Raw genomic sequence first — 22,322 nt, 5'->3', positions numbered from 1 at the left:
TCCCTTCTACCCCTGAGACTAACTTGAAGTCTAGTTAAAAGGCTTTGCTCTAGACTAACTTGGAGTCTAGTTTTGAATTGGAATTGCTGGGTAGTGGACTAACTTTAAGGCATTCAATAATCATTGAAGTAAGTTGACTGACACACTACAGCACAAATAAAGACCGTGCAGCTTTGCATCCTCAGCCAGTTATTGTCATCATCATCATCATCATCATCCTCTTCCACCATTCAAATCCTCACCCTAAGATTCCTCACTGTGGTATGGAGGTGATCCTGGATTCTTGAAGGCTAAGACAATAGATTATAAGCCTTGACAAATCCTATCAAGCTAGAAAGACTTCAAGGACAACTCCAGTGATATACTATATGACATACTAGATTGCTGTTGTCCAATGCTCAACCTAGTACAGTTTTTTAGAGGTTTATCACCAGGTCACCAGGCTGGCTGCAGTGTGGCGTTTCTTTCCATATATCTGTCTTTCTATATATCCATTTATCTCTCTTTGTATCTATTTATGTATCCATCTATCTTTCTATATTTCTAGCTATCTCTGTACTGCAGCCAACCTGATGATAAAGCCTCAAATATATGCACACATACACACACACATATATATACACATATACATATAAATATGTATGCATATATGAGTGTGCATATGTATATGTACATATATACATATATAGTTGTCACAACATCTCTCAAATAATTTTCTACCAAATTGTAGAGGAGTTGAGATTTGAACACTCATATGATTTAGGCACAGATGCTCTAGATTTTGAGGCAATGGTAAGGACAAAACCCACATTTATATAGTCTTTTAAGTTTTATAAAGGTCGGGAGTCACTGGCTCCTCTACCCTGAGTGTAGATCCCTGGGGTAACATGATTTTTTTTTAACCATACAAATGAAAGAAGAAAGAAAACAAGAAGGGATAGGTAACAGACTGGAAGAGAAAGTCAAGATTCAAAAATACATTGACAAGCTAGAACAATTGTAACAATAATAAAATTTAATTCAACCAGCAACATTCATTCAAACAGCATACACTAAATTAAATACTTCCTATGTGCCTGGGACTGTGGATGCGAAGACAAAAATGAAACAGCATCTGTCCTCAAGGAACTTGTATTCTGCTGGGGGAAAACTTATGTCTCAATACGTAAATACAAAGTAACTTTAGGATGTCTGGAGGAGGGCACTAGCAACTAGGGAATAAGATTGACTTTGTGTAGGAAGTGACATTCTAGGCATGGAGGATGGTCAGAGAAGGCAATGGCATGCTATGTACAGAAAACAGCAGGTAGATCAGTGTGGCTGGAATGTAGTATACTTGAAGGTTAATGTGCAGCAAGCTTAGAATTCTGGGCCAAAGTCGTTTTCTGAAGGGTTTGAAAACCCAAACCGGGAAATTTGTAGTTGATCCTGGAGATAAAGGGGGGTCCACTTGAACTTTTGGGGGGGGGGTGACATGATTAGACCTGTGCTTTACAAACATTAGGGCAGAGTAGATTTGGAGGATGGCCTGGAAAAGAGAGAAATGAAAAGTAGGCAGATCCATTAGAAGACTTGGAATAGTATAGGGGACAGACAATGAAAGCCTGAACAGTCGTTTGCTGAGTGAAGGGGTCACATACAAGAGGTGTTGTAGAAGTAGAATGAAGTGAAATGAACAAGACCTGGAAATTGATTTGATGGGGGAGGGAGGAAAATGGGGAGGATGACTCTGAAGTTGTAAACCTAGGAAATTTACAGCATGGTGCATGATAGAAATAGGGCAGTTAGGAATAGGGGAAGGTTTGGAGCAAATGAGAATGAGTTCTGGTTTGTATATGCTGAATTTGGGACGCCTGCGCAATGCCCAATTCATGTTCAGTATTGGCAGCAAGAGGTACGAAGAGATTCAGGCTGCTTCAGAAAGGAGTGGGCTCCCCCTCCCTGGAGGTCTTTATGTAAAGACTGGACAATAGCATAACAGTCACATTGTAACGACAGATGCATTTTTTGGTTGTGAGTTGAGTGGATGGACACTGAGGTCCCTTGCAACTTTAAAAGTTTGTGTTTCTGTGATTCTGCAAATAGATAGATCTGGGAGTCATTTGCTCCCAGATGGCAAATGGACCTTTTGAAACTAATGTGTTCAACAAGAGAAATTGTAAAGAAAGAAGAGGGCCCAGGACAGAGCCCTGGGTACAAGCACAATAGGAAGCAGGACAATGGATGATGATTCAGCAAGGAAGACAGAAGAAACAGCCAGAAAGGTAGGATGAAAATGAAGAGAGAGCAGGAGGAGAAAGTATCTAAGACAACCTGGGTGGTCCACTGTGTCAAATGAGACATCGAGGTCAAAAGGATGAAAACAGAGAAGTCCACAGGATTTGACAATTAGTAACCTTGGAGACAGACAGTTTCAGTGAATGATAAAATTGAAAACCAGACTGCAAGGGGCTGAGAAGTGAATGAGAGGAAAGAAAATAGAAGCAATGGTTGTAGAGACTTCTTTTTGTTTTTCTAGGAGCTTGCCTGTAAAAGGAAGGAAAAATAAAGGATTATAGCCTGAAGAATGATAGGGCCAAGTAAAGATATTTTAAGGATAGGGGGGACATGGGCATATGTTGAGGAAGCAGAGAAGAAGCTGATAGGTAAGGAGAGTTTGAAAATTACAAGAAGATGATTGCAGGCAAAAGATACCAGAAGAGATGAAAGGAGATGAGATCTAGAAGGATGGTTGGTCTTGGTTAGGAGAAGATTTCTCTTCATCAAAGAACAAAGCAAATAAGAAAACAGTGATGGATGAAGTCAAGGGGTTTTGACAAATGGGGGGATGAAGGAGCTCATTGAATGGCCTCTGACAGGAACAAATGTAAACTCTTACACTTAGGCTCAAAAAATCAATTTAACTAGGACAAAATCAGAGCATAGTTGCTCTGAAAAAATTCTGGGGGTATTAGACTAAAAACTCAATATAAGTTAACAGTTTGATAAGAAGACAAAGAAAGCTAATACAATCTTAGACTGAATTAAGAGAGGCATAATATTGAGGACTAGGTAAATCTTGTTTTTGATTCTGGTCACCACATTTCAAGGACTTGGATATGATAAAGAGTGACCCAAGCAAGGCAACTAAAATCCAGAGGTGCCCCAAATCTCTGCCATGTGAAGACTGGCTAAAGGATCTGGGGAGAATTAACCTGAAGAAGAAAAAACTCAGGGGGACATAATAGCTTTCTTTGAGTGTTCAAAGGATGGCCGGAAGAAAGAATTAGACCTTTTCTGCTTGATCCCAGAAAACGGTTGTAGAACAACAGACGTCAGGTGCAAAGAGGCAAATTTAGATTTGATGCGATGAAAACCTTCTGAAGAATCAGCCCTTCTTTCCTCAATAAATTATAGATTTAGAGTGATTATCCATAGCGACTGTTGCTGTTTCCCTCCCAGTCTGATGTCTTTCTTTTTTTGGCCTCATTAAAGGGGCCAGGTCCTGGCTACTTCTTAAACAGGCCTATTCAATGAATGGGTGCTGCCTCACCCTAAGTGAGGCCCTGCAAAGATCTTGGCCTAAAGGGCTCAAGGTCTCCCAGTGCATCCTGGGTCATCTTCAGTCATCCTGATGAGTATCTGGTCACTGGATTCAAATGGCTCTGGAGGAGAAGTGAGGCTGGTGACCTGCGCAGCCCTCCCTCACTCAAAACAAAGTCAAGTGTAAGTCATGTCATTATTTCTCTGATGGCACGGTCTTCTTTGGCAACAAAGGACGAACACAATATAACAGGCCCACAATCTTTCTCTCCTCTTCAACTCCTGCCCTCATTGTTCAGTCATTCAGTAGTGAATGACTCTTCATGACTCCATGGCCCATAACACACCAGTACTGTCTATGGGGTTTTCTTGGGAAGGATACTGGGGTGGTTTGCCATTTCCTTCCATTGCCTTCTCCAGTGGATTCAGGCAAATGAAGGTGAAACAACTTGCCGAGAGTCATACAGCTAATAAAAATCCAATGCCAGATTTGAATTCAACTCTCCCAGACTCCAGGTTCAGTGCTCTGTCCACTGAGTCCTCTAGCTGCCTCCTGCCCTCATACTGTGGAACTTCAATATATATTGATACTTCCTCAAACAGTGTAATCTCCAAGTTCCTCAAATCACACATTTCACATGAGTTACTTCTCCACCCCATCTCAGCCATACACAAAGATAGGCATAAAGTTGATCTTGCTATAACCCACAAAGGCATCACTTCCATGTTCATGAACTCGGAAATTCCCTTATCTGATCACAATCTACTGTCATTTCACCTTTCCCCCTTCCTTACAGCCCCAAACATTGTTCTTTTTCCGTATTGTGACCTCCAGTTCCTCAACCCCTTGAGTCTCTCCAGGACTTGGTGAGTCAGTTCAACCCTACACTGTCCTCTTCTCTTAAGTCCCTTCACACCAGATCGTATCACTGATCTTGCCCCTCAAAGTCTCATCCTTGGATTGTTTCCACCTTCTACTGCCCTAGTTCCTACATATGTACTACTAGACAAAGGTAGAGAAAAGCATGCTTCCTGGATCTACTACAAATTTATGTTACATAATCTCAACTGGGAACTCATTGCTACAAGACAATCCTTCTCTGTCTCCCTAATTAACTTACTATCCAACTCATCACAGTGACTTTTCCAAACCTTTTTATACCTCCTAAAATCTTCCTTAGATCTTTCTCCCCCAGCCTCTAAGCTGAGAATATTCCCTCCTTTTACCAAAAAAAAAAATTGAGGCCATTTTCCAAGAATTCCCTCTCTTCCTCATCTCACACTACCCAGATGCTTTTTGACACTATGTCCTTCTTCACCCCTATCTCACATGAAGAGGTAGCCCTTCTCTTTGCCAAGGATAACTTCTCTACATGCACAAGTGGTTCCATGTTATCCTGTCTTCTCCAACAGATTGCCCTTTCTATCATCCTCACTCTCTTACTTATCTTCAGTCTCTCCTTGATTACTGGATGCTTCCTGACTCACTAAAAATGTGTCCACAATACTCCCATCCTCAAAAAATCTTCAATCCATCCCCTCCATCCTCCTTTATCTCTCCTACTTTTTGTGGCTAAACTCCTTGAGAATGCCATCTATAATATGCTCCTCCAATTCCCTTCTTATTCATTTGTTTTCTCTCTACAGGTCTGACTTCCAACTTCATCACTGAACCAAACAATCTCTTAATTAACAAATCTAATGGCCTTTTATCAGTTTTCATCCCTCTCCTCAAAGCCCTTTTTTCTCTAGACTTTTGGGACACTACTCTCTTCTGGCTCTCCTACCTATCTGCCCACTCCTTCTCAGTTTTCTTTACTGGATCTTCATCCAGGCCAGGCCCAATGACAATGAGTGCCTCATAGACCCTCTTCTCTTATCCCTCTATACTATTTTACTTGGGAATCTCATCAGCTCCTAGGAATTCAATTATTTTTTTGCCCAATGATTGTCAAATTAACTCATCCGGCCCTAAATTTTCTGCCTACTTCCAGTCTCCCATCTTGAACTGCTTTTTGGATATTTTAAACTAGATGTCCCACAGACATCTTAAACTCAACATGTCCAAAATGTAACTCATTTCCTCCCAATTAACTTGCCTATTACTTACTGAGGGCACCATATTCTTCCAGTCCCCCAGGCTCACAATCTAAGGGTCAGCCTTGACTCCTCACTCTTTGTCACTGCCCCCAATATTCAATCTGTTTCCAAGGCCTGTGAATTTTACTTTTGGTAATATTTCTTGCTTATATGATGTTCTCTCTTCTGGCACTGCTGCCACTTTGGTACAGGTTTTCATCAGATCACTCCTGGATTAGATGAAAGCACAGCTCCTCTGAAAGAATTCTGGACCTGCCTGCCACAAGTCTCTCCCCACTCCAGTCCATCCTTTACTCAGCTGCCAAAATGATTTTCCTAAAGCGTAAGCCTGACCATGTCATCCTCAATAAACTCCAGTCGCTCCCTATCACTTCCAAGATCAAATATACTCAGGCATTCAATGTTCTTCATAATCTGTACCCACACCCATGTACACACCTCACACACACATACACACATCTTTCCAGTTTTCTTATATAATATACTACCCCACCTACCCCCCTGTCCATGTATTCTGAGACAGTGACATTGGCTTCCTTATTGTTCCTGGGACAAGACACCCTATTTTCCAACTCCAGGCATTTTCACTTGCTGTCCCCCACACTTAGAATGTTCTTCCTCCTCCTCCTCTCCACATCCCAGCTTTCTTCAAGTCCAAGGTAAAATCTTACCTTTTACAGGAAGCCTTTCTTGATCCTTCTTTACTCTCTTACCTTCTTTCTACTGATTGTCTCCAATTTATCCTGCCTATATCTTGTTCATGTTTGCATGTTGTCTCTACCATCAAATTGGGAGCTCTTTAAATACAGACACTGTCTTTTACCTTTCCTTCTATCCACAGAACTTGGCATAGTGTCTGGTACATAGTAAGTACTTACTAAATGTTTACTGACTGACTGACTAACTGACTGACAGACGCTAGGTGTACCTTTTGGGTATGGTCCAGGGCCAAGGATACCATGGTCTATTATTTCATTGCCTCCTGCCTCTGTGTTTGTGTTTGGGTCTCTTTTCTCATCCTCTGGGACAAGTGATCTGGGATACAAGAGGTTGTGTGTGGTCCATGATTGGGTTATGGTGTTACTCCAGAGTCAAAAAAACAAATCACACCAAAAACTAGTTTACAGATTGAATTTGGGGCTGACAACACTCTCAAAGAAACCTGTCCTACTAAGAGCAGCACAAGGTGAAGTCTGAAAAGTGCCCATGTGCTACCTTGTATCATCATACTTATTTGTGTGCATGTTTCATCTCCCCTGGTAAACTATAAGGTGTGGGAAAGTAAGGACTGCAAATTATTCTGTAAATAGACAACAGACACTTCTGGTTAGAGTAGAGAATTTCCTATGGGGTATTATGGGAGGTAAGTTTGGAAAGGTAGCAATTCCACTTCAAATCTCACCATCTCAGCTATCCTGGCTAGCCAACAAAATTAGTCTAAAATTCCACAACAACCCAGCATATCACTGAAAAATTATGTAGGAAGTAAGTGGAAAATGATGATTATTCCTTGCCCCCCCCCCTTTTTTTACCCCTTTAATGTTTAAAGTTAGTAGTCAATAGTCAGTAAATATGTATCAAGCATTTACTACGTGCCAGGCACTGTGATAAGTGCTAAGGATACAAAAAGAGGCAAGAGATAATCTGCTCTCAAGAATCTAATGGGGGAGACAAGAAGGAAACAAATATGAACAAATTATCTACAGTTTGTGTGTATAAGAAAGAGAGAGGATATAGATAGATACAGATATGCACCTACCAAGTGCAGAGAATATAGCTCCTGCCTTCAGGATGCTTACAATTAAGTAGAGGAGCTAAGACAAATACATAATGAACTAATATGTAATCTGGAACATATATGTGTATGTATATGTGTGTATATACATATATACGTATGTTTGTATGTGTGTGCGTGTGCTCTGAGGTCAGACGGTGATAATAATCTGACAAGTGGCATTTAAGGCTTGGGGGTTACAAAACACTTTACAAAGAGCATCTCCTTTGATCTTCACAACAATCCTGTGAGGGAGGTGCTGTTATTATCCTCATTTTAACAATGAGAGTGGTTAGGTGACCTGCCTAGGGTCACAGAGCTCATCAACATCTAAGGCAAAGAATTTGAACTCGGGTCTTTTTGTCTCCAAGTCCAACACTCTAACCTTTGCACCACCCCGCTGGGAGATGCCTCCTGGCTTCTAAGGGGCGTGGATGCTGGTGACACAGACACAGAAGCCCCAGAGCCAGCTGCCCACAAAGCCGCAGGTTTGATGCATGCCTGCCATTCACTGAATGGGCCACAGGATGCCACTGTTGCATTTACTCTGAGGCAGCTCTTGCCTTGTGGTAGTGTTGGAAGGAAAAGGGAAAAGAAGAAGAAATTCTGGGTCACCCCAAGATGAGACATAATTCAGATTTCTACTTGTAAGATATGGCTACATCTTCTTTATCTCTTTAGATGTGGCTTTTGAAGTTTTGTGCAAACTTAAAATCAAACAAAAGCCTTACACTCCTGAATTACTCCAGATAGAGTTGGAGACACTTAAAAATGTAATATTTAATGAATCTTCTAAGCAGCCTGTAAGAGATGTTAGAAGGAAGAATCAGCAGATTTGGTATCTGATTAGTTATAGGATCAGAGTTTCAGGCCTGGAAAGCAACTTAGAGGCTATTTGGTAGAACCTTTTCATTTGAGGAAACTGAGGAAACTGTGGTCCCAAAAGGTCTTCAGTTCAAGGTCATATCACTATAAGTAGCAGAGTTAGGATTTGAAAGACACCCCTCTGACTCTAAATCTAGTTCTCTTTTCGCTGCCTCACGCATGGTAGTGAGTAATCAAAGATCATTCCAAGGAACAGCTCATGGCTGGTTTGTATCATCTATCTATTTTCCCCCCAGCTGATCCAGGGGCAGTGATGGTATTTATTCCATTGGATGAATGACAGATAAGCCCATTTTATCAGGCTAGAATAAGGATGGCTGTTTAAACACAGTTCTTGGAATGAAGATGGAGGTAGGTAATAGAGCAGTTTAAAAGAACCAGCTCAGATCCTATAATAAGGAACCAAAGAGAGCCTCGCTCCCTTCATCCTGTTTTATATATTGAAGGATGAGATGGCCAGGGACCTTATCCAGCTCTCTCCAAATCACAAATCATGATGCTGGGGCCCCGACTCCAGCCCCAGCTGCAAACACAGTAACTAACAATGTCTCAAGGTCTTAGCTAATTTAGAGTGAAGATCAATTCTCTAGGTCAGAGTGACTCATCCAAATAGGGCATGAGCAACAGAGAGCTGGTAATAGGGCAATAAATTTGGAAACTAAACTAAAATGGCCTGAGTTTGAATAATTCAGAATGTAGGTTGCCATAGCAAGGAACAGTCACATCGGGCTTCAATCAAGCCTGACATAAATCAAGCTTGCCCTACCCTAAATAAGACAGTCACCCTAGCTGGTGACTCAAAGATAGTTCCTTGCCACCTCATTGTTGGCTTTCAAACAAAACCAACAAATAAATTCATGGGTGGAAAAGGTCTTATGAAGAGTATCTACTCAGACAAACAGAAGTCTTGAGTTCTCATCCCAGGATTGCCACTTACTGGCCATCCCATTTTGAGCAAGTCACTTAATCTTGGGAGCCTCAGTTGTCCTCATTTGTAACTGTTCCACCCCCTAGGGATGTTGTACAACTCAAATGGGGAAAGGAAGGTAGATGCTGTCAAATACTGGGTGTTATTGGCAGAGTTATTGTTATTACTGTTATTACTGCAGAAATAAAAATGCTTGTTGACCCATACCATGAAGAAAGCTCAAACATTTCTATATCAGAAAAAATTGGCAACAGGCAGCCTGCATGAGTGAAATCATGTGAATTAATTACAAAGTGCACAAGAAATAACAAAGGATCCACTGTTTGACTTTCTGTTTATTTTATTTCAACACTTCCTATGGATCCTGAAACTATGCCCTTCGTTGTAGGGAAACTACTTTGACATCATGTATAATGACTATCCAACTGGTATGCTGAGGACTTTAGATGTTATAATGGTGGTGGCAGGATTCCAAGTCCTTCTCACCAAGACCAGATTAACCTGACTATTACTTCTCTCCTCAAAAACTTTCAAAATCTCCTTATTTCCTCCAGGATAAAACTTAGATTCTTGATCTTAGTATTCAATGCTCTCCAGAATCTGACTAAAACCATTTCTCCAATTTTATCTCCTACTACTTGCCCTTTGTGGATTCTCTCATACCACTAGACCAGCTGTTCCATAGGAGCCATGTTTATATGTATTTACTTAGCAATATACAATGGCAAACAGACTGACACTCAGGGAAATTAATGCCACTGAGTTTCACTACCATCCTTGCATTTGCATTATCTATTTTTCCTTCAAGGTCCAGTTCAAAGCCCACCTCCTCGTTGGAGATTTTGCAATACCATAGCTAGATCTAAATCCCAGAGACATCCAAAAAAGGGCAATGGCAGGGTGGGGAAGGAAAGGGCTTATTTGTACAAAAATATTTATAGCAGCTCTATTTGTGGTGGCTAAGAACTGATAATTGAGGATATGTCCATCAAATGGGAAACAGCTAAACAAACTGTAGTATGTGATTGTGACACTGCATGTATTATAAGAAATGACAAGCAGGATACTTTCAGAAAAAACTGCAAAGACTTATACGAATTGTGAAGTCCATGAAGTGAAGATAGCAGAACCAGGAGAACACTGTACACAGTAATGGTAATATTGCACAATGAAAAACTGTGAATGACTTAGCTATTCTCGGCAATGCTATTTTGCATTGTTTTTCTTTCATTCTTTTTTTTTTTAACTTGAGTCTTCTTATACGAAATGACTAATAGGGAAATATTTTATATAATTACACACGTGTAATGTACATATGATTGTCTACCATTTTGGGAGGGGAGAAGAATAGGAAGGAGGGATAGAATTTGGAACTCAAAACTTAAAAAAAAACACAAATGTTTAAAAATTATTTTAGCATGTAATTGGGGAAAAATAAAATATTACATATTTTAACAAGTAATTGGAAAATATTTACAAAATAAATAAAATTATGGTACAATAGGGAAAAAAAGAATTTGAGCTTGGGACAGATTCTGTTCCCTCCTGACCTCTTGGATGGGTTGGCTAGGTCTTCTTTGGTCTTGCCTTTTTTTCTAGTCTTGTTCCCACTGTTTCTGGTGGGATGTGGTAGCTAAGAGGAGAGAATCCCCACTCTTTGCAGGAATCTCTGACTTCTTGATGAATCTCCTGATGGCTCATTTCAGGTCTTCACTTTAACTCCTTCTCTGTCTCCTCCCTGTTTAATATCTATCTGAGAACAGGCTCCATCCCTTGGTGTGATCCTGATAGGCCCTCAAAAAATATTGTTGAGTTAGCTGGTAGCAAGTATCCCACAATATTGCAAGTGCTTTCCTGCCCAACTGCTGAGCTGGACCCATATCCTGTGGTAGCTCCAGAAAAGACTTTCTGGTTGGTGTATTGTTTTGGACAGTGTACTAACATTATTTCTTCCTACAGCTCTGTCCCAGGTTCCCTGGGCATTGTTGCTAGGTTCTGCTCCTCTTCCTTTGGAGATTTCTGCAATCTTCTTATGCTCTTCTGGACTGAATGGAGGGACTCATAGCTACTTTGATTAAGTTTTCTTTAATATTGTTACTTCTGGTATATTTTTTAGAATTTTAATGAGGTAATTTCTCCCATTCTTTCACTCCTTCCACCTATCTCAGCGAATTCTTCTTTTGAGATCATCCCAACAGAATAAAATCACACTCCTACTCTTGCTGTAAGTAGCTTCCCTTGAACGTCCCTCATTATGATAAAGATCTGAGGTATTACATGTATGATTTTCCCATATAAGGATGTAAACAGATTACCCTTGTTTAGTCCCTTATGATTTCTGACTAATGTTTACCTTTTAATGTTTCTTTTGAGTCTTGTGTTGGAATGTCAAATTTTCTATTCTGCAGTGGTATTTTCATCAAAAATGCTTGAATGTTTTATATTTCATTAAATATCCATTTTTTCCATTTGGGATTATACTTCATTTTACCTGGTAGGTTATTTTCACTTGTAATACTAGCTCCTTTGTCTTCCAGAATATCATATTTCAAGTCCTCTACTCCTTTATAGTTGTAGCTGCTAAATCTTGTATGATTCTGACTGTGGCTCCATGGTACTTGAATTATTTCTTTTTGAATGCTTTCAATTATTTTCAATTTGATCTGAGAGTTCTGAATTTTGGCTGAAATATTCCAAAGAATTTTCACTGTGGGATCTCTTTCAAGAGATGACCAGTGGATTCTTTCAATTTCTACTTTGCCCTCTGACTCTAAGGTGTGTGGGAGGTTATCCTTTGTAATTGCAAGAAATATCATTCTAGGTTCTTTTTTGTTGTTGTTCATAGTTTTCAGATGGTCTAGTGATTCTTAAATTCTCTCTCCTTGATCTCTTTTCCAGGGCAATTGTTGTTAGGGTTTTTTGGTTTTTTTGCTATGAGATATTTCACATTTTCTTCTATTTTTTCCAATCTTTTGACTTTGATTTATTGTTTTTTGATGTCCACTTGGCCAATTCTTATTTTTAAGGAGTTATTCTTTTCTTTATTTTTTGCCTTTTTTACTAGCTCTCTTTATTCTCTTTTCATGATTTTCTTACATAGTTCTCATTTCTGTTCCCAATTTATCCTCTACTGCTCTTAATTTGATTTTTTAAAAAATTTTTGCTCGACTTTCTCTCTTTAATCCTTCTAGGAATTATTGTTAGGCTTATGTCTGATACATATTTTTCTTTGAAGTTTTGCTTGTGGATGTTTTCAAGTCATTGCCTTTTTCTGAGTTTGAGTTTTGAGCTTCCCTGTCCGCACAGTAGCTTTGTATGGTCAGGTTCTTTTTCATTGTTGTTTGCTCATTTTTCCAGTTGCCTTTTTGACTTCAGACTTTGTTACTGTTGGGTCTGTTCATCTCTATGAAAGATTTGTGACCTGAACATCTAGCTTTTGTGTCCTGCAGCTTTCACAGCTCAGTCTGGGGGCCTGAAACTTTTTGGTGCTTTCAAAGTCATGAAACCTGGAAAGAGGTCTGCCTTCCTGGTTTGTATTCTGCAAGTTTCCCTGACCCAGGCTTGGGTCTGTTGACTTGTGTATAGTTAAGTTTCTGTAGATTGCTGCTAGATTCAGTAACAACTAGCCAGCTGGGCAGTTCTGCAAGTTCAGAGTAACTGAACTGCTGGCTTCCCCTTGATTTTGGTCTTCTGTCCTGATTTATTCCATTCCAGGTTTATGTGTAGGACTGAAGGTTAGAATTCAGTCACTACTCAGCTCTTGGATTCAGAGCCTCACAGCTAAGCTTTTGAAACTTGTTCATGGCGCTTTACACAAACAGGGCCTCTGCTCCCTCAGGACTGAGATTATTCCCCTCCATTCTGGAACCCTAACCCCAAACTGGGTAATGAATGGTTAGTTGTTGTCCTTCATTCTCGAAGAGGACCAAAATGACATCACCATGATAAAGTGACGTTTCAGTGTGTCCAACTGTAGCTGATCAGACCAATAAGAGCTCAGAATGCTCTACCACAGATTGGACATAAATAGCCTGTGTGAATATTTGGGGTGGATACTCTAAATTTGGGCATCCTACCTTTACTTTGTTCTGTCTCAATTCTGCTTTGCTCAAAGAGCACAGCACCCTTTCTGATGTGGGCATGCCATGCTGAGCAGTCTTATGCCAGTGTCTCCCATGTTACACAGTCAAATCCAGAGTTCATGAGAGAGACCTTGAGAGTGTCCTTGTATCGCTTCTTCTGACCACGATGTGATCACCTGCCTCATGTGAGTTCTCCATAAAATAGTCTTTTTGGCAAGCGTACATTTTGCATCAAACAACATGGCCAACCTATCAGAGTTTGCGCTGTCTGAAGCATAGTTTGAATGCTTGGCAGTTCAACTTAAACAAGAACTTCAGTGTCTGGTACTTTTTCTTGCCAGGTGATCCTCAGAATCTTTCTAAGACAGTTCAAATGGAAACGATTCAGTTTCCTGTCATGATACTGGTAGACTGTTCATGTTTCACAGGCATACAACAATGAAGTCAGCACAACAGCTCTGCAGACTTTCAGTTTGGTAGTCAGTCTAATACCTCTTCTCTCCCATACCAAACACTGAGCTAGCTCTGGCAATGTGTGCATCAACCTCATTGTCAATGTGTACATCCCTGGTACATCACTTACCAAGGAAAGTGAACTTATCCACAGCATTCAAAACTTCTCCATTTGCTCTCCATTCCACATATGGATGGTGTGGTGGTGATTGATGGAGCACCTGTGTTTTCTTGGTGTTAATTATTAGGCCAAAATTAGCACAGTCAGCAGAGAATTGATCCATACTTTATTGCATCTCAGCTTCAGAGGCTGCATCGAGTGCACAATCATCTGCAAACAGAAAATCATGTATCAACACTCCCTACACTTTGGTCTTGGCTTCTAGCCTTTTCAAATTGAAGAACTTACCATCAGTGTGGTAGTTGACTTTGAAGCCATGTTCATCCTCATTGAAAGCATTTGACAAAATGGCTGAAAACATCATATTAAAAAACATGGGAGCAAGCACACAGCCCTGTTTCACTCCATTGGTGACTGGGAAGGCACAAGAACCTGGGCAAACATGCCATCATGAAATTGATGTACAATACTGATGAACTTCTCTGGGCAACCAAATTTTAGCACAATTTTCCATAAGCCCTCATGACTAACAGTGTCAAAGGCCTTGGTCAGATCTAAAAATGTTGTATACAGACCTCTGTTCTGCTCCTGGCATTTTTCCTGGAGTTGTTCAGCAGCAAATACCATATAGACTGTTCCTCAGCCCTTTCTGAAACCACACTGGCTCTCAGGTATATGACCATTTCCCAGGTGAAGAATCAGCCTATTAAGGATGACTCTAACAAGAATTTTGCCATCAATGACTAAGAGAGAGAGACACACACCCATGATTGTCACAGAACAATTTATTCCCTTTACCTTTATGGAGATGGGCAATGGAGGCAACCTTGAACTCCTGGGGGATAACTTCCTCTTGCCATATAACCTGGAAAATTTCAGTCAGCTTTTGTATGAGCAATGGTCCCCCTACCTTGAAAATCTCAGCTGGAATAGAATCAGCACCAAGTGCTTTGCCACATGAAAGGAGTCTAATGACCCTGAAAACTTCTTCTTCAATTGGAAGATCTGCTAAGGAGGGATTGACTACAACCTGAGGTAAAAGGTTAATGGCCTCAGCATTGATTGATGATGGTCTGTTGAGAACACTATGGAAGTGTTCATTCCATCTCTCTAGGATCATGTCCTTATCACTAATCAATGTGGCTCCATTAGTACTGAGGAGTTGCGATACACTATAGGTTTTTGGTCCATAAATCGCTTTCAGGGATTCATGAAAGTGCTTTGGATTGTTACTATCAGCATAAAACTGAATTTCATCTGCCTTCTTACTGAGCCAGGAATCCTGTATCTCTCTAAGTTTTGCTTGTACTTTGCTTTTGATGGAATTAAATGCTGTCTTCTTAAAGGTGGATGAACTATCCTGCTGGTATATCCTATGGAGCCCTCATTTTTCATTTAGCAGCTTCTGAATTTCCCCATCATTTTCATCAAACTTTTTGTGAGTGTTCTGACTCAGATGAGCAAATGCAGTGTTGTACACCAAATCTCTGAAAGTTGCCCCCTCCTTTTCTGCTCCACTGGTACCATCTATGTGTTGGCTCAACTTTCTCTCCAAGTTAGCAACAAACTGTTCATGCTCAGAGAAGAGCTCTAATTTGTGGACATTAATTCTTCTGGTAGTCATTTTGCCTTGGGGGCAGCACTTTTGATGAATGGGAATATTAACTTAGAGTGTAGGGCATGTTCAAAGAGGACCAGTACCTTTGGTGTCATGGTTGATGAGCCCTTTTCGGGGCTCTTTCCACCTTTGGTGTTCACCTGTTCCACTCAACTCTTACCTGTGGCTCCAAGAAACTGCAGCATGGCCAGCAGCCACACCCAGTAAACCATTTCTGCAGATGGACCAAACCAGGTTGAGGGTAACGAATGGGTCTCAAACCTACTGGTGAGTTAGGGGGATGTCTACCCCAAGCATGTGAAGACTTCCTCTGGTGGAATGGGAGGATGAGAACAATTTGTTCCAATGGCCATGAAGGCAGCTAAAGCAGGCGATGTGGAGAGCTTAGAGCTTGGTTAGACATCCCAAAGAAGCAAAGGTCATCCACTGCATCCTGAGCCATTGCCAACCATCTTGACGCAGTCCTGCCACTGGGTAATGTATAACAGAGCTGCCAGATGGCATAAATTCTTGGGTCCAGTGTTAGAACAGGAGTGCCCAGGTATTCAGTGTCTTTATCATCATTGGGCATTGGACTGCTCCTCACTACTGAGGCCACTGTAGACACCTCAGCCCACTGCTGCTTTCATCCCTTGTGGCCTTGCTGCTGCTGTTCTCCTGGCCAATTCCCACCCCATTGACCAAAGTCTTCTCTTTCTATCTTCCTCTGCTGCCCTGGGCTAGGAAAATTACTTACTGTGACTTTTTCTTGGTTTTCACAATTCAATTAGGTACATTTTCTAGGTTGTTGAAAAGTCAGGCAATGGATCCTCCTCTGTTTTTGTGTACTTTGTAATTAATTCACATGATTTCACTCATAGAGACTGCTTGCTGTTAGTTTTTCTGATTATTTACAGAAATATCAATGTTTGCGTTTTCTTAATGATACGGTTCAACAAGCAGTTTTATGTCTACAGTAATAACAACAACACTGCCAAAAACACCTAGTATGTGAAGAACATTTGATAGCACCCACCTTCCTTTCCCCAGTTTGAGTTGTATAACATCTCTAGGAGATGGAAGAATTATGGGGGCATGTGTTGGAGAGCTAGGCAAAAATGCTATCTTTCACTCCACCATTTTGTCTCCACCCTCCTATTTTTAGAACCTGGGAGAAACACTTGTGGGAGATCTGGGCTCCTCTAGATCATATCATGTGTGCTTTTTATCTGGGAATCCCCTCATGAGTTCCATTTCAAACATTTTGAGCTTGAGATTATGGTGGGATATTCCAGAAGATATATCTAAATGGAGATACACAGTTGGAAATATAAGACTGCAAAGCTAGAGAGAGAAGATTTTCAGAGTTGCCAGCATAAAGCGAAGGACTGAATGCACATCCTGCCACTTCTAACTTCATAACATCTTACATATATATGTATACATATATATATACATATATATATATCTCCTAACTAATGTTAATATTACTAATAGCTAACAGTTATATAGCCCTTTAAGGTTTGCAAAGCACTTTCCATCGGCTACCTTATGCAATCTAAATGTGAGTCTACCCTAAGGTTCTCTCCTGAACTGTTTTCTTTCTCTCTATACATTTTCTCACTGTTATCTCATCACTTCCTATAGGATTAATTATGTTCTTTACACAGATAACTCCATTTACATGTCCATCTTTAGTGTCTCCCCGAAGTTTTAGTCCTGTATAGCCAGCTACCTATTGGATATCCCAGAGACTTCTAGAACTTGATTTTTCCAAAAAAGAGCTCATTATCTTTCCCCTCAAACCTACTTCTCCTCTGAACTTCCCTACATGACTAAAACAATAAGGGGCCATTAAAAGATTTTTTTTAAGTACATGAGGATTAGATAATGATGAAAATGGAATTTTTTTAAAAAAATAGAATGATAGTGAAGGCCTAGAATACCTAGATACCATAAATACTACAACTCCCCTACGGGTGAATCAATGTATTTTATATGACTACATTACAGAGTGAAAGGATGAATAAATGTGCAAAGGGGAGGTGGACTATAGGAGAGAATGTGTGATGTATCCTAATCAAGTCCAAGAGTCAACAGTGATAACTTCTAAAGTTTCTCAGTAATTATCGGAAAGAAGAGCTTACAAGAAAATTAGAGAGGCAGCAAAAGTAAGGGGTTGAAAGAGGGAACAAATGGGAATTTCAATTCGACCCCAGGAAGGGGTCCCACTGAAGAATATTTCCATGGGGGAAGAAATACAAACCTGGAATGGGAGGTGGGGACCTCACAAAGGGTATAATTGGGTAAGTATTTTTGCACCGATATACTACTTCCTCAATAATAACCTGCCTCAAGAGAAGAGAAATTGGCGTAGAAGCAATTTCCAATCAGAAGAGTGAAAAGACACAGGTCCAGAAAAGGAAACTGCATGGCAAATGGGAAGGAATACCATTATGGAAAGGGAAGAGATCGGACTTAGACTGAAAAATTTGAGACACAGGGTAATTTCTATGATGGAGAAATGCCTCTATCCTTATTATTTTCCTTATGAATTGACACTTTTCAGAGTGAGGCATAACAAGGAAAAAAAGGGTTGAGAGATCAAGATCTACAAAGGCACAGAAACTGGCTACAAGTGGGAGCTCAAAGATGGTACCTCAGAAGCTTTAATGCTACGAATAACATAAAGAGACTCAAGAAGATATTAAACAGGTATAAAAACTATGAATCAAAGTTCAGAATAAACAGAAAGGGAAGAAAACAAGGTAAAGAAATCCTTCAGCATGTACAAAATACTTTTCACACAGACACAGATCAAAATAACTGGAAAAATAACTGCTCATGGGTAGTCCAATATAATAAAAATGTCAATACTACCTAAATTAATTTACTTATTCAGCACCATACCAATCAAACTACCAATTAACTACTTTATGGAGCTAGAAAAAAATAATAACAAAATTCATGTGGAAGAACAAAAAGTCAAGGGAATCATTTTTTTAAATGGGAAAGGAGGCCTAGTAGTGCAGACCTCCAACTATACTGCAAAGCTGTAATCATCAAAAACAATTTAGTACTGGATAAAAAATAGAAGAGCTGATCAAGAGAACAGTATCAGAAGCAAAGGAACACAGTGACGTAATGTTTGATAAACCTAAAGATACTAGCTATCAGAGCAAGAACTCATTATTTGACAAAAACTGCTGGGAAAACTGGGAAGTAGTTTGGTGAAAACTGGGCATAGACCAACATCTCACACAGTATACCAAGATAAGCTCAAAATATGTACATGGTTTGATATGAAGGGTGATATCATAAGAAAATTAGTGGAGCCTGGAAGAAATTGCCTATCAGATCTATGGATAGAAGGAAAGTTCATAACCAAACAAAAAGGTAGAAAGGTTCACATGAAATAATATAATGGGTAATTTTGATTCCATAAAGCTGAAAAGTTTTTGCATAAATAAAATCAATGTTGGTAAAATTAGAAGAAAAGCAGGAAGCTGGGGGAAATTCTTTAGGAACAAGTTTCTCTGATAAAGGTTTTATTTCTCAAATATGTAGTGAACTAAGCTTTAAAGACCATTGTATTTTATCATGGAGGGAATAGGAGCCACTAAGGCTTTTTGAGCAGGGGAGCAGCACAGTCCCTATGTTTTAGGGATAGCACATTGGCATTTGTGTGAAAGACAGATTGGTGAAAGGAAAGACTTGAATAAAAGAGATCTGTAAGGAAACTATTGAAATAGTCCAGAGGAGAAGTGATGAGGAGGGTTGTGGCATGAACAGACAGATGTGAGTGATACTGTAGAGTGGAATCAGTAAGCTGCATCAACTGATTGTATATTACATAATGAATAACTGAACAAGGAAGAGTTGTCAGTGACTCTGAGGTTGTTACCCTGGGTAACTAGAAGTACATAATGCCATTGACAGAAACAGGGAAGTTAGGAGAAGTGGAAAGTTTTGGGAGAAAACTAATGATTTCTGTTTCAAACATAAGTGCTTACTCTGAACAGAAAAGTCATCCAGTTAGAAATGTCCAGTAGGCAATGATTGATGTGGAACTGGAATTCTGCAAAAACTAGAAGTGGATAGATACTTAGGTAGTCATCAACATGGAGATGAGAACTGAACCCAGGGGAGGTGATAAAATCATTGGGAGAGAGGAGAGAGAGAGAGAGACAGAGACAGAGACAGAGAGACAGAGAGAGAGAGACAGAGAGGGACAGAGAGAGACAGAGAGAGACAGAGAGAGAGAGAGAGAGAGAGAGAGAGAGAGAGAGAGAGAGAGAGAGAAGAGGTGACATCCATGGATGATGATCTATCAAAGCCATCTGAGAAGTAGTCAGACATGAAGTTTAGAGATGATTCTTGCAAAGAAGATTTGAGGGAATGGGATCAAAGGTACAAGTGGAGGGGTTGGCCCAGCATATGAAATCTAGTATTTGAAACAGCACTTGTTTACTGAGAAGTGAAATATGGAATTAAACATTTTCTGCAGCAAATCCCGTACTAGATTTGGAGTGGAGGGAGAAGAAAGACTCTTTGGGATGATAGACAACCAAATTCTGTTATATAAGTGAAAAAGAGTCCCTCAGGAGAGAGAATCACTTGCCTTTCTCTGTTTCACTACTCTGCCCCCAAGTCCTCCTCCCCAAAGCAAACAAATGATACACCTTTAAGTTTTTAACAAAGGAAGTACAGGTAAACTATCCTGGAAGCCATAAGCAGAATGTTCATGTACTTCAAGTAATGAATCTCAACATATGCGTTGTCCGATATTTACCTTTTTTAATCTGGTCCTCTGGAAAATGACTAATCCTTAATGCTAGAATTCAGTGATGTACCAAGAAGGGAAAAGAAGCTATATAGCTACATGAACATTCAGAGTTTAATTTCTCTTTTTGGAGGTTAGCTATTTCTTTTGTAAACTGAAGTTGTCTGGGATTTTGGGTCTATATTAGTCAAAGATTACTCAAGTATGAATAATACTTGAATAAACCCATCAAAAGAGGTTTTACCTCTGCTGTCATTAGCCACACAGAAGAGAAATCACTGTCAGGGACAAATCATATTACCTGAAGTGCTAACGCTCAGAGATCAGTAATTCATTTCAAGGCTGCTCAGATTTCTTTAGACAGACTGTGGCCAAAGGAAAGAGATTAGCACACCGATCCACACTGACCACAAACAACCTTATCTTTAAAAATAAAGTTAATGAACCATAAAATGAACCAAACGATAGCCTCTAATTACTTCTATGCCTGGCCTTTGATGAAAGTCACCGTTTTTATTTGACAGGCCCCTTCCCTGGTCCCAGAAGTCTCCCTTTTTGTAATTTGCAGCCAATCAGCCATAGCAAACTGACATTCTCTTGTGGGGTGGTTTCCAGGGTAGTTAAAATGATCTGTATGACTTATTAGTTGGTCATTTTGATAGTTTCTGGAATTTTTTCTTCCAAGACAGTGAATTAAAAAAAAAACAAACAACTCATGCCAAAAAAGATTCTTTCCAGACTTAATCCATACCCTGTGATCTTACAACTTAATTATGACAAGCCAGACAAGGAAAGAATTAAGTACAGTCAATGAAGGGGATAGTCAGTAAGAGGGTTATATAATTGGCCCTTAGTTTCCCCCTTCTGTTTGTCTTTTCTCAACCCACTCTCCTAGGGAGAACCTGGAAGAGGGCCATGGCACCTGCTCTCTGCTAGGTTTAGAAACGAAGAACTCTATCTTTATGTCTCTTTATGTGCTCTGTCCATAGTAGGTACCTGACAGATGAAAACCTTAATTGAATGAATATCATATTTTATAGCTACTATATATTGTATAACTAATGCATACATTTGGGAGGAGAAACAACTAAGAACCAGGAGAGCAATTTATATTGAAACAACAATATTTTAAATACAAACAACTTTAAAAGACTTCAGAACTCTTGAGTGACGCAATGACCAACCCAATTCCAAAGGATAGATGATACCCACCCGCTGACGGGGGGTGATGGGCCCAAGGTGCATAATGAGACAGACATTTTTGGACAAGGCAAATGTGTTGGTTTATTTTGCTCGACTGCTTGTTTATTATCAGGATTATGGCTTTTTTTAATTTGGGGAAGTGTACAGGAGAGATAACAATAAAAGTTGCCCCCTCAAAAAAAGTGTTTTTGAAACATGCTTTTAAATGGAGGACAGAGCGATGTTCAGAAGAAAACGTAGATAAGCAGAACAATTGTGAATGTAAAATTTTCTTCTTTTTTAAAAATAAACCGCATGTAATAGTTTTTATTTTATACACTGGTTTTACTGTTCTACTTTCTATGTTGAAATGTTTGGGGTTTTTTTGGTTCCCATTAATTTCAGAACAAAAAAATATAAAAACTACATTCATTAACAACGATGTATAAGAAATTTTTTTAAAAGCACAACTAAGAAGAGCTGTAGTTTTCTGACCTTTCTACCTGACTGACCCTGCTCTCTCCAAGGACACCAACGATCTCTTTGCTCCTAAATCCAATGACTTTTTCTCATTTTTCATCCTTCTTGACCTCGCTACAGTGGTGAATACTGCTGAACCGCCTTCTTTTGCTGAATAGTCTTGCTACCCTAGGTTTTCATGAAACTGCCATCATGGCTCTTTTTTTCCATGCTTTTTCCTTTTCCTTTGCTGTATCATCATCCATGTTCTATATCTCTGCATGTTTGTACCCTAGGACTCCGTCCCAGGCCTTCTCCTCTCTCTACACTTCCCATCAGTGAACCCACTTGTTCCCACAGATTGGATTACTATATCTCTGTCTATGATTCTGAATGGAACAAGATAAAATCCTTGCCACATTCAGTTCTTACTTCC

This window comes from Notamacropus eugenii, chromosome 4, assembly GCF_028372415.1.
Source record: "Notamacropus eugenii isolate mMacEug1 chromosome 4, mMacEug1.pri_v2, whole genome shotgun sequence".
In the NCBI taxonomy this organism is placed as follows: Eukaryota; Metazoa; Chordata; class Mammalia; order Diprotodontia; family Macropodidae; genus Notamacropus; species Notamacropus eugenii.
The sequence above is the reverse complement of the archived record's forward strand: the minus strand, read 5'-3'. Positions refer to the sequence as shown.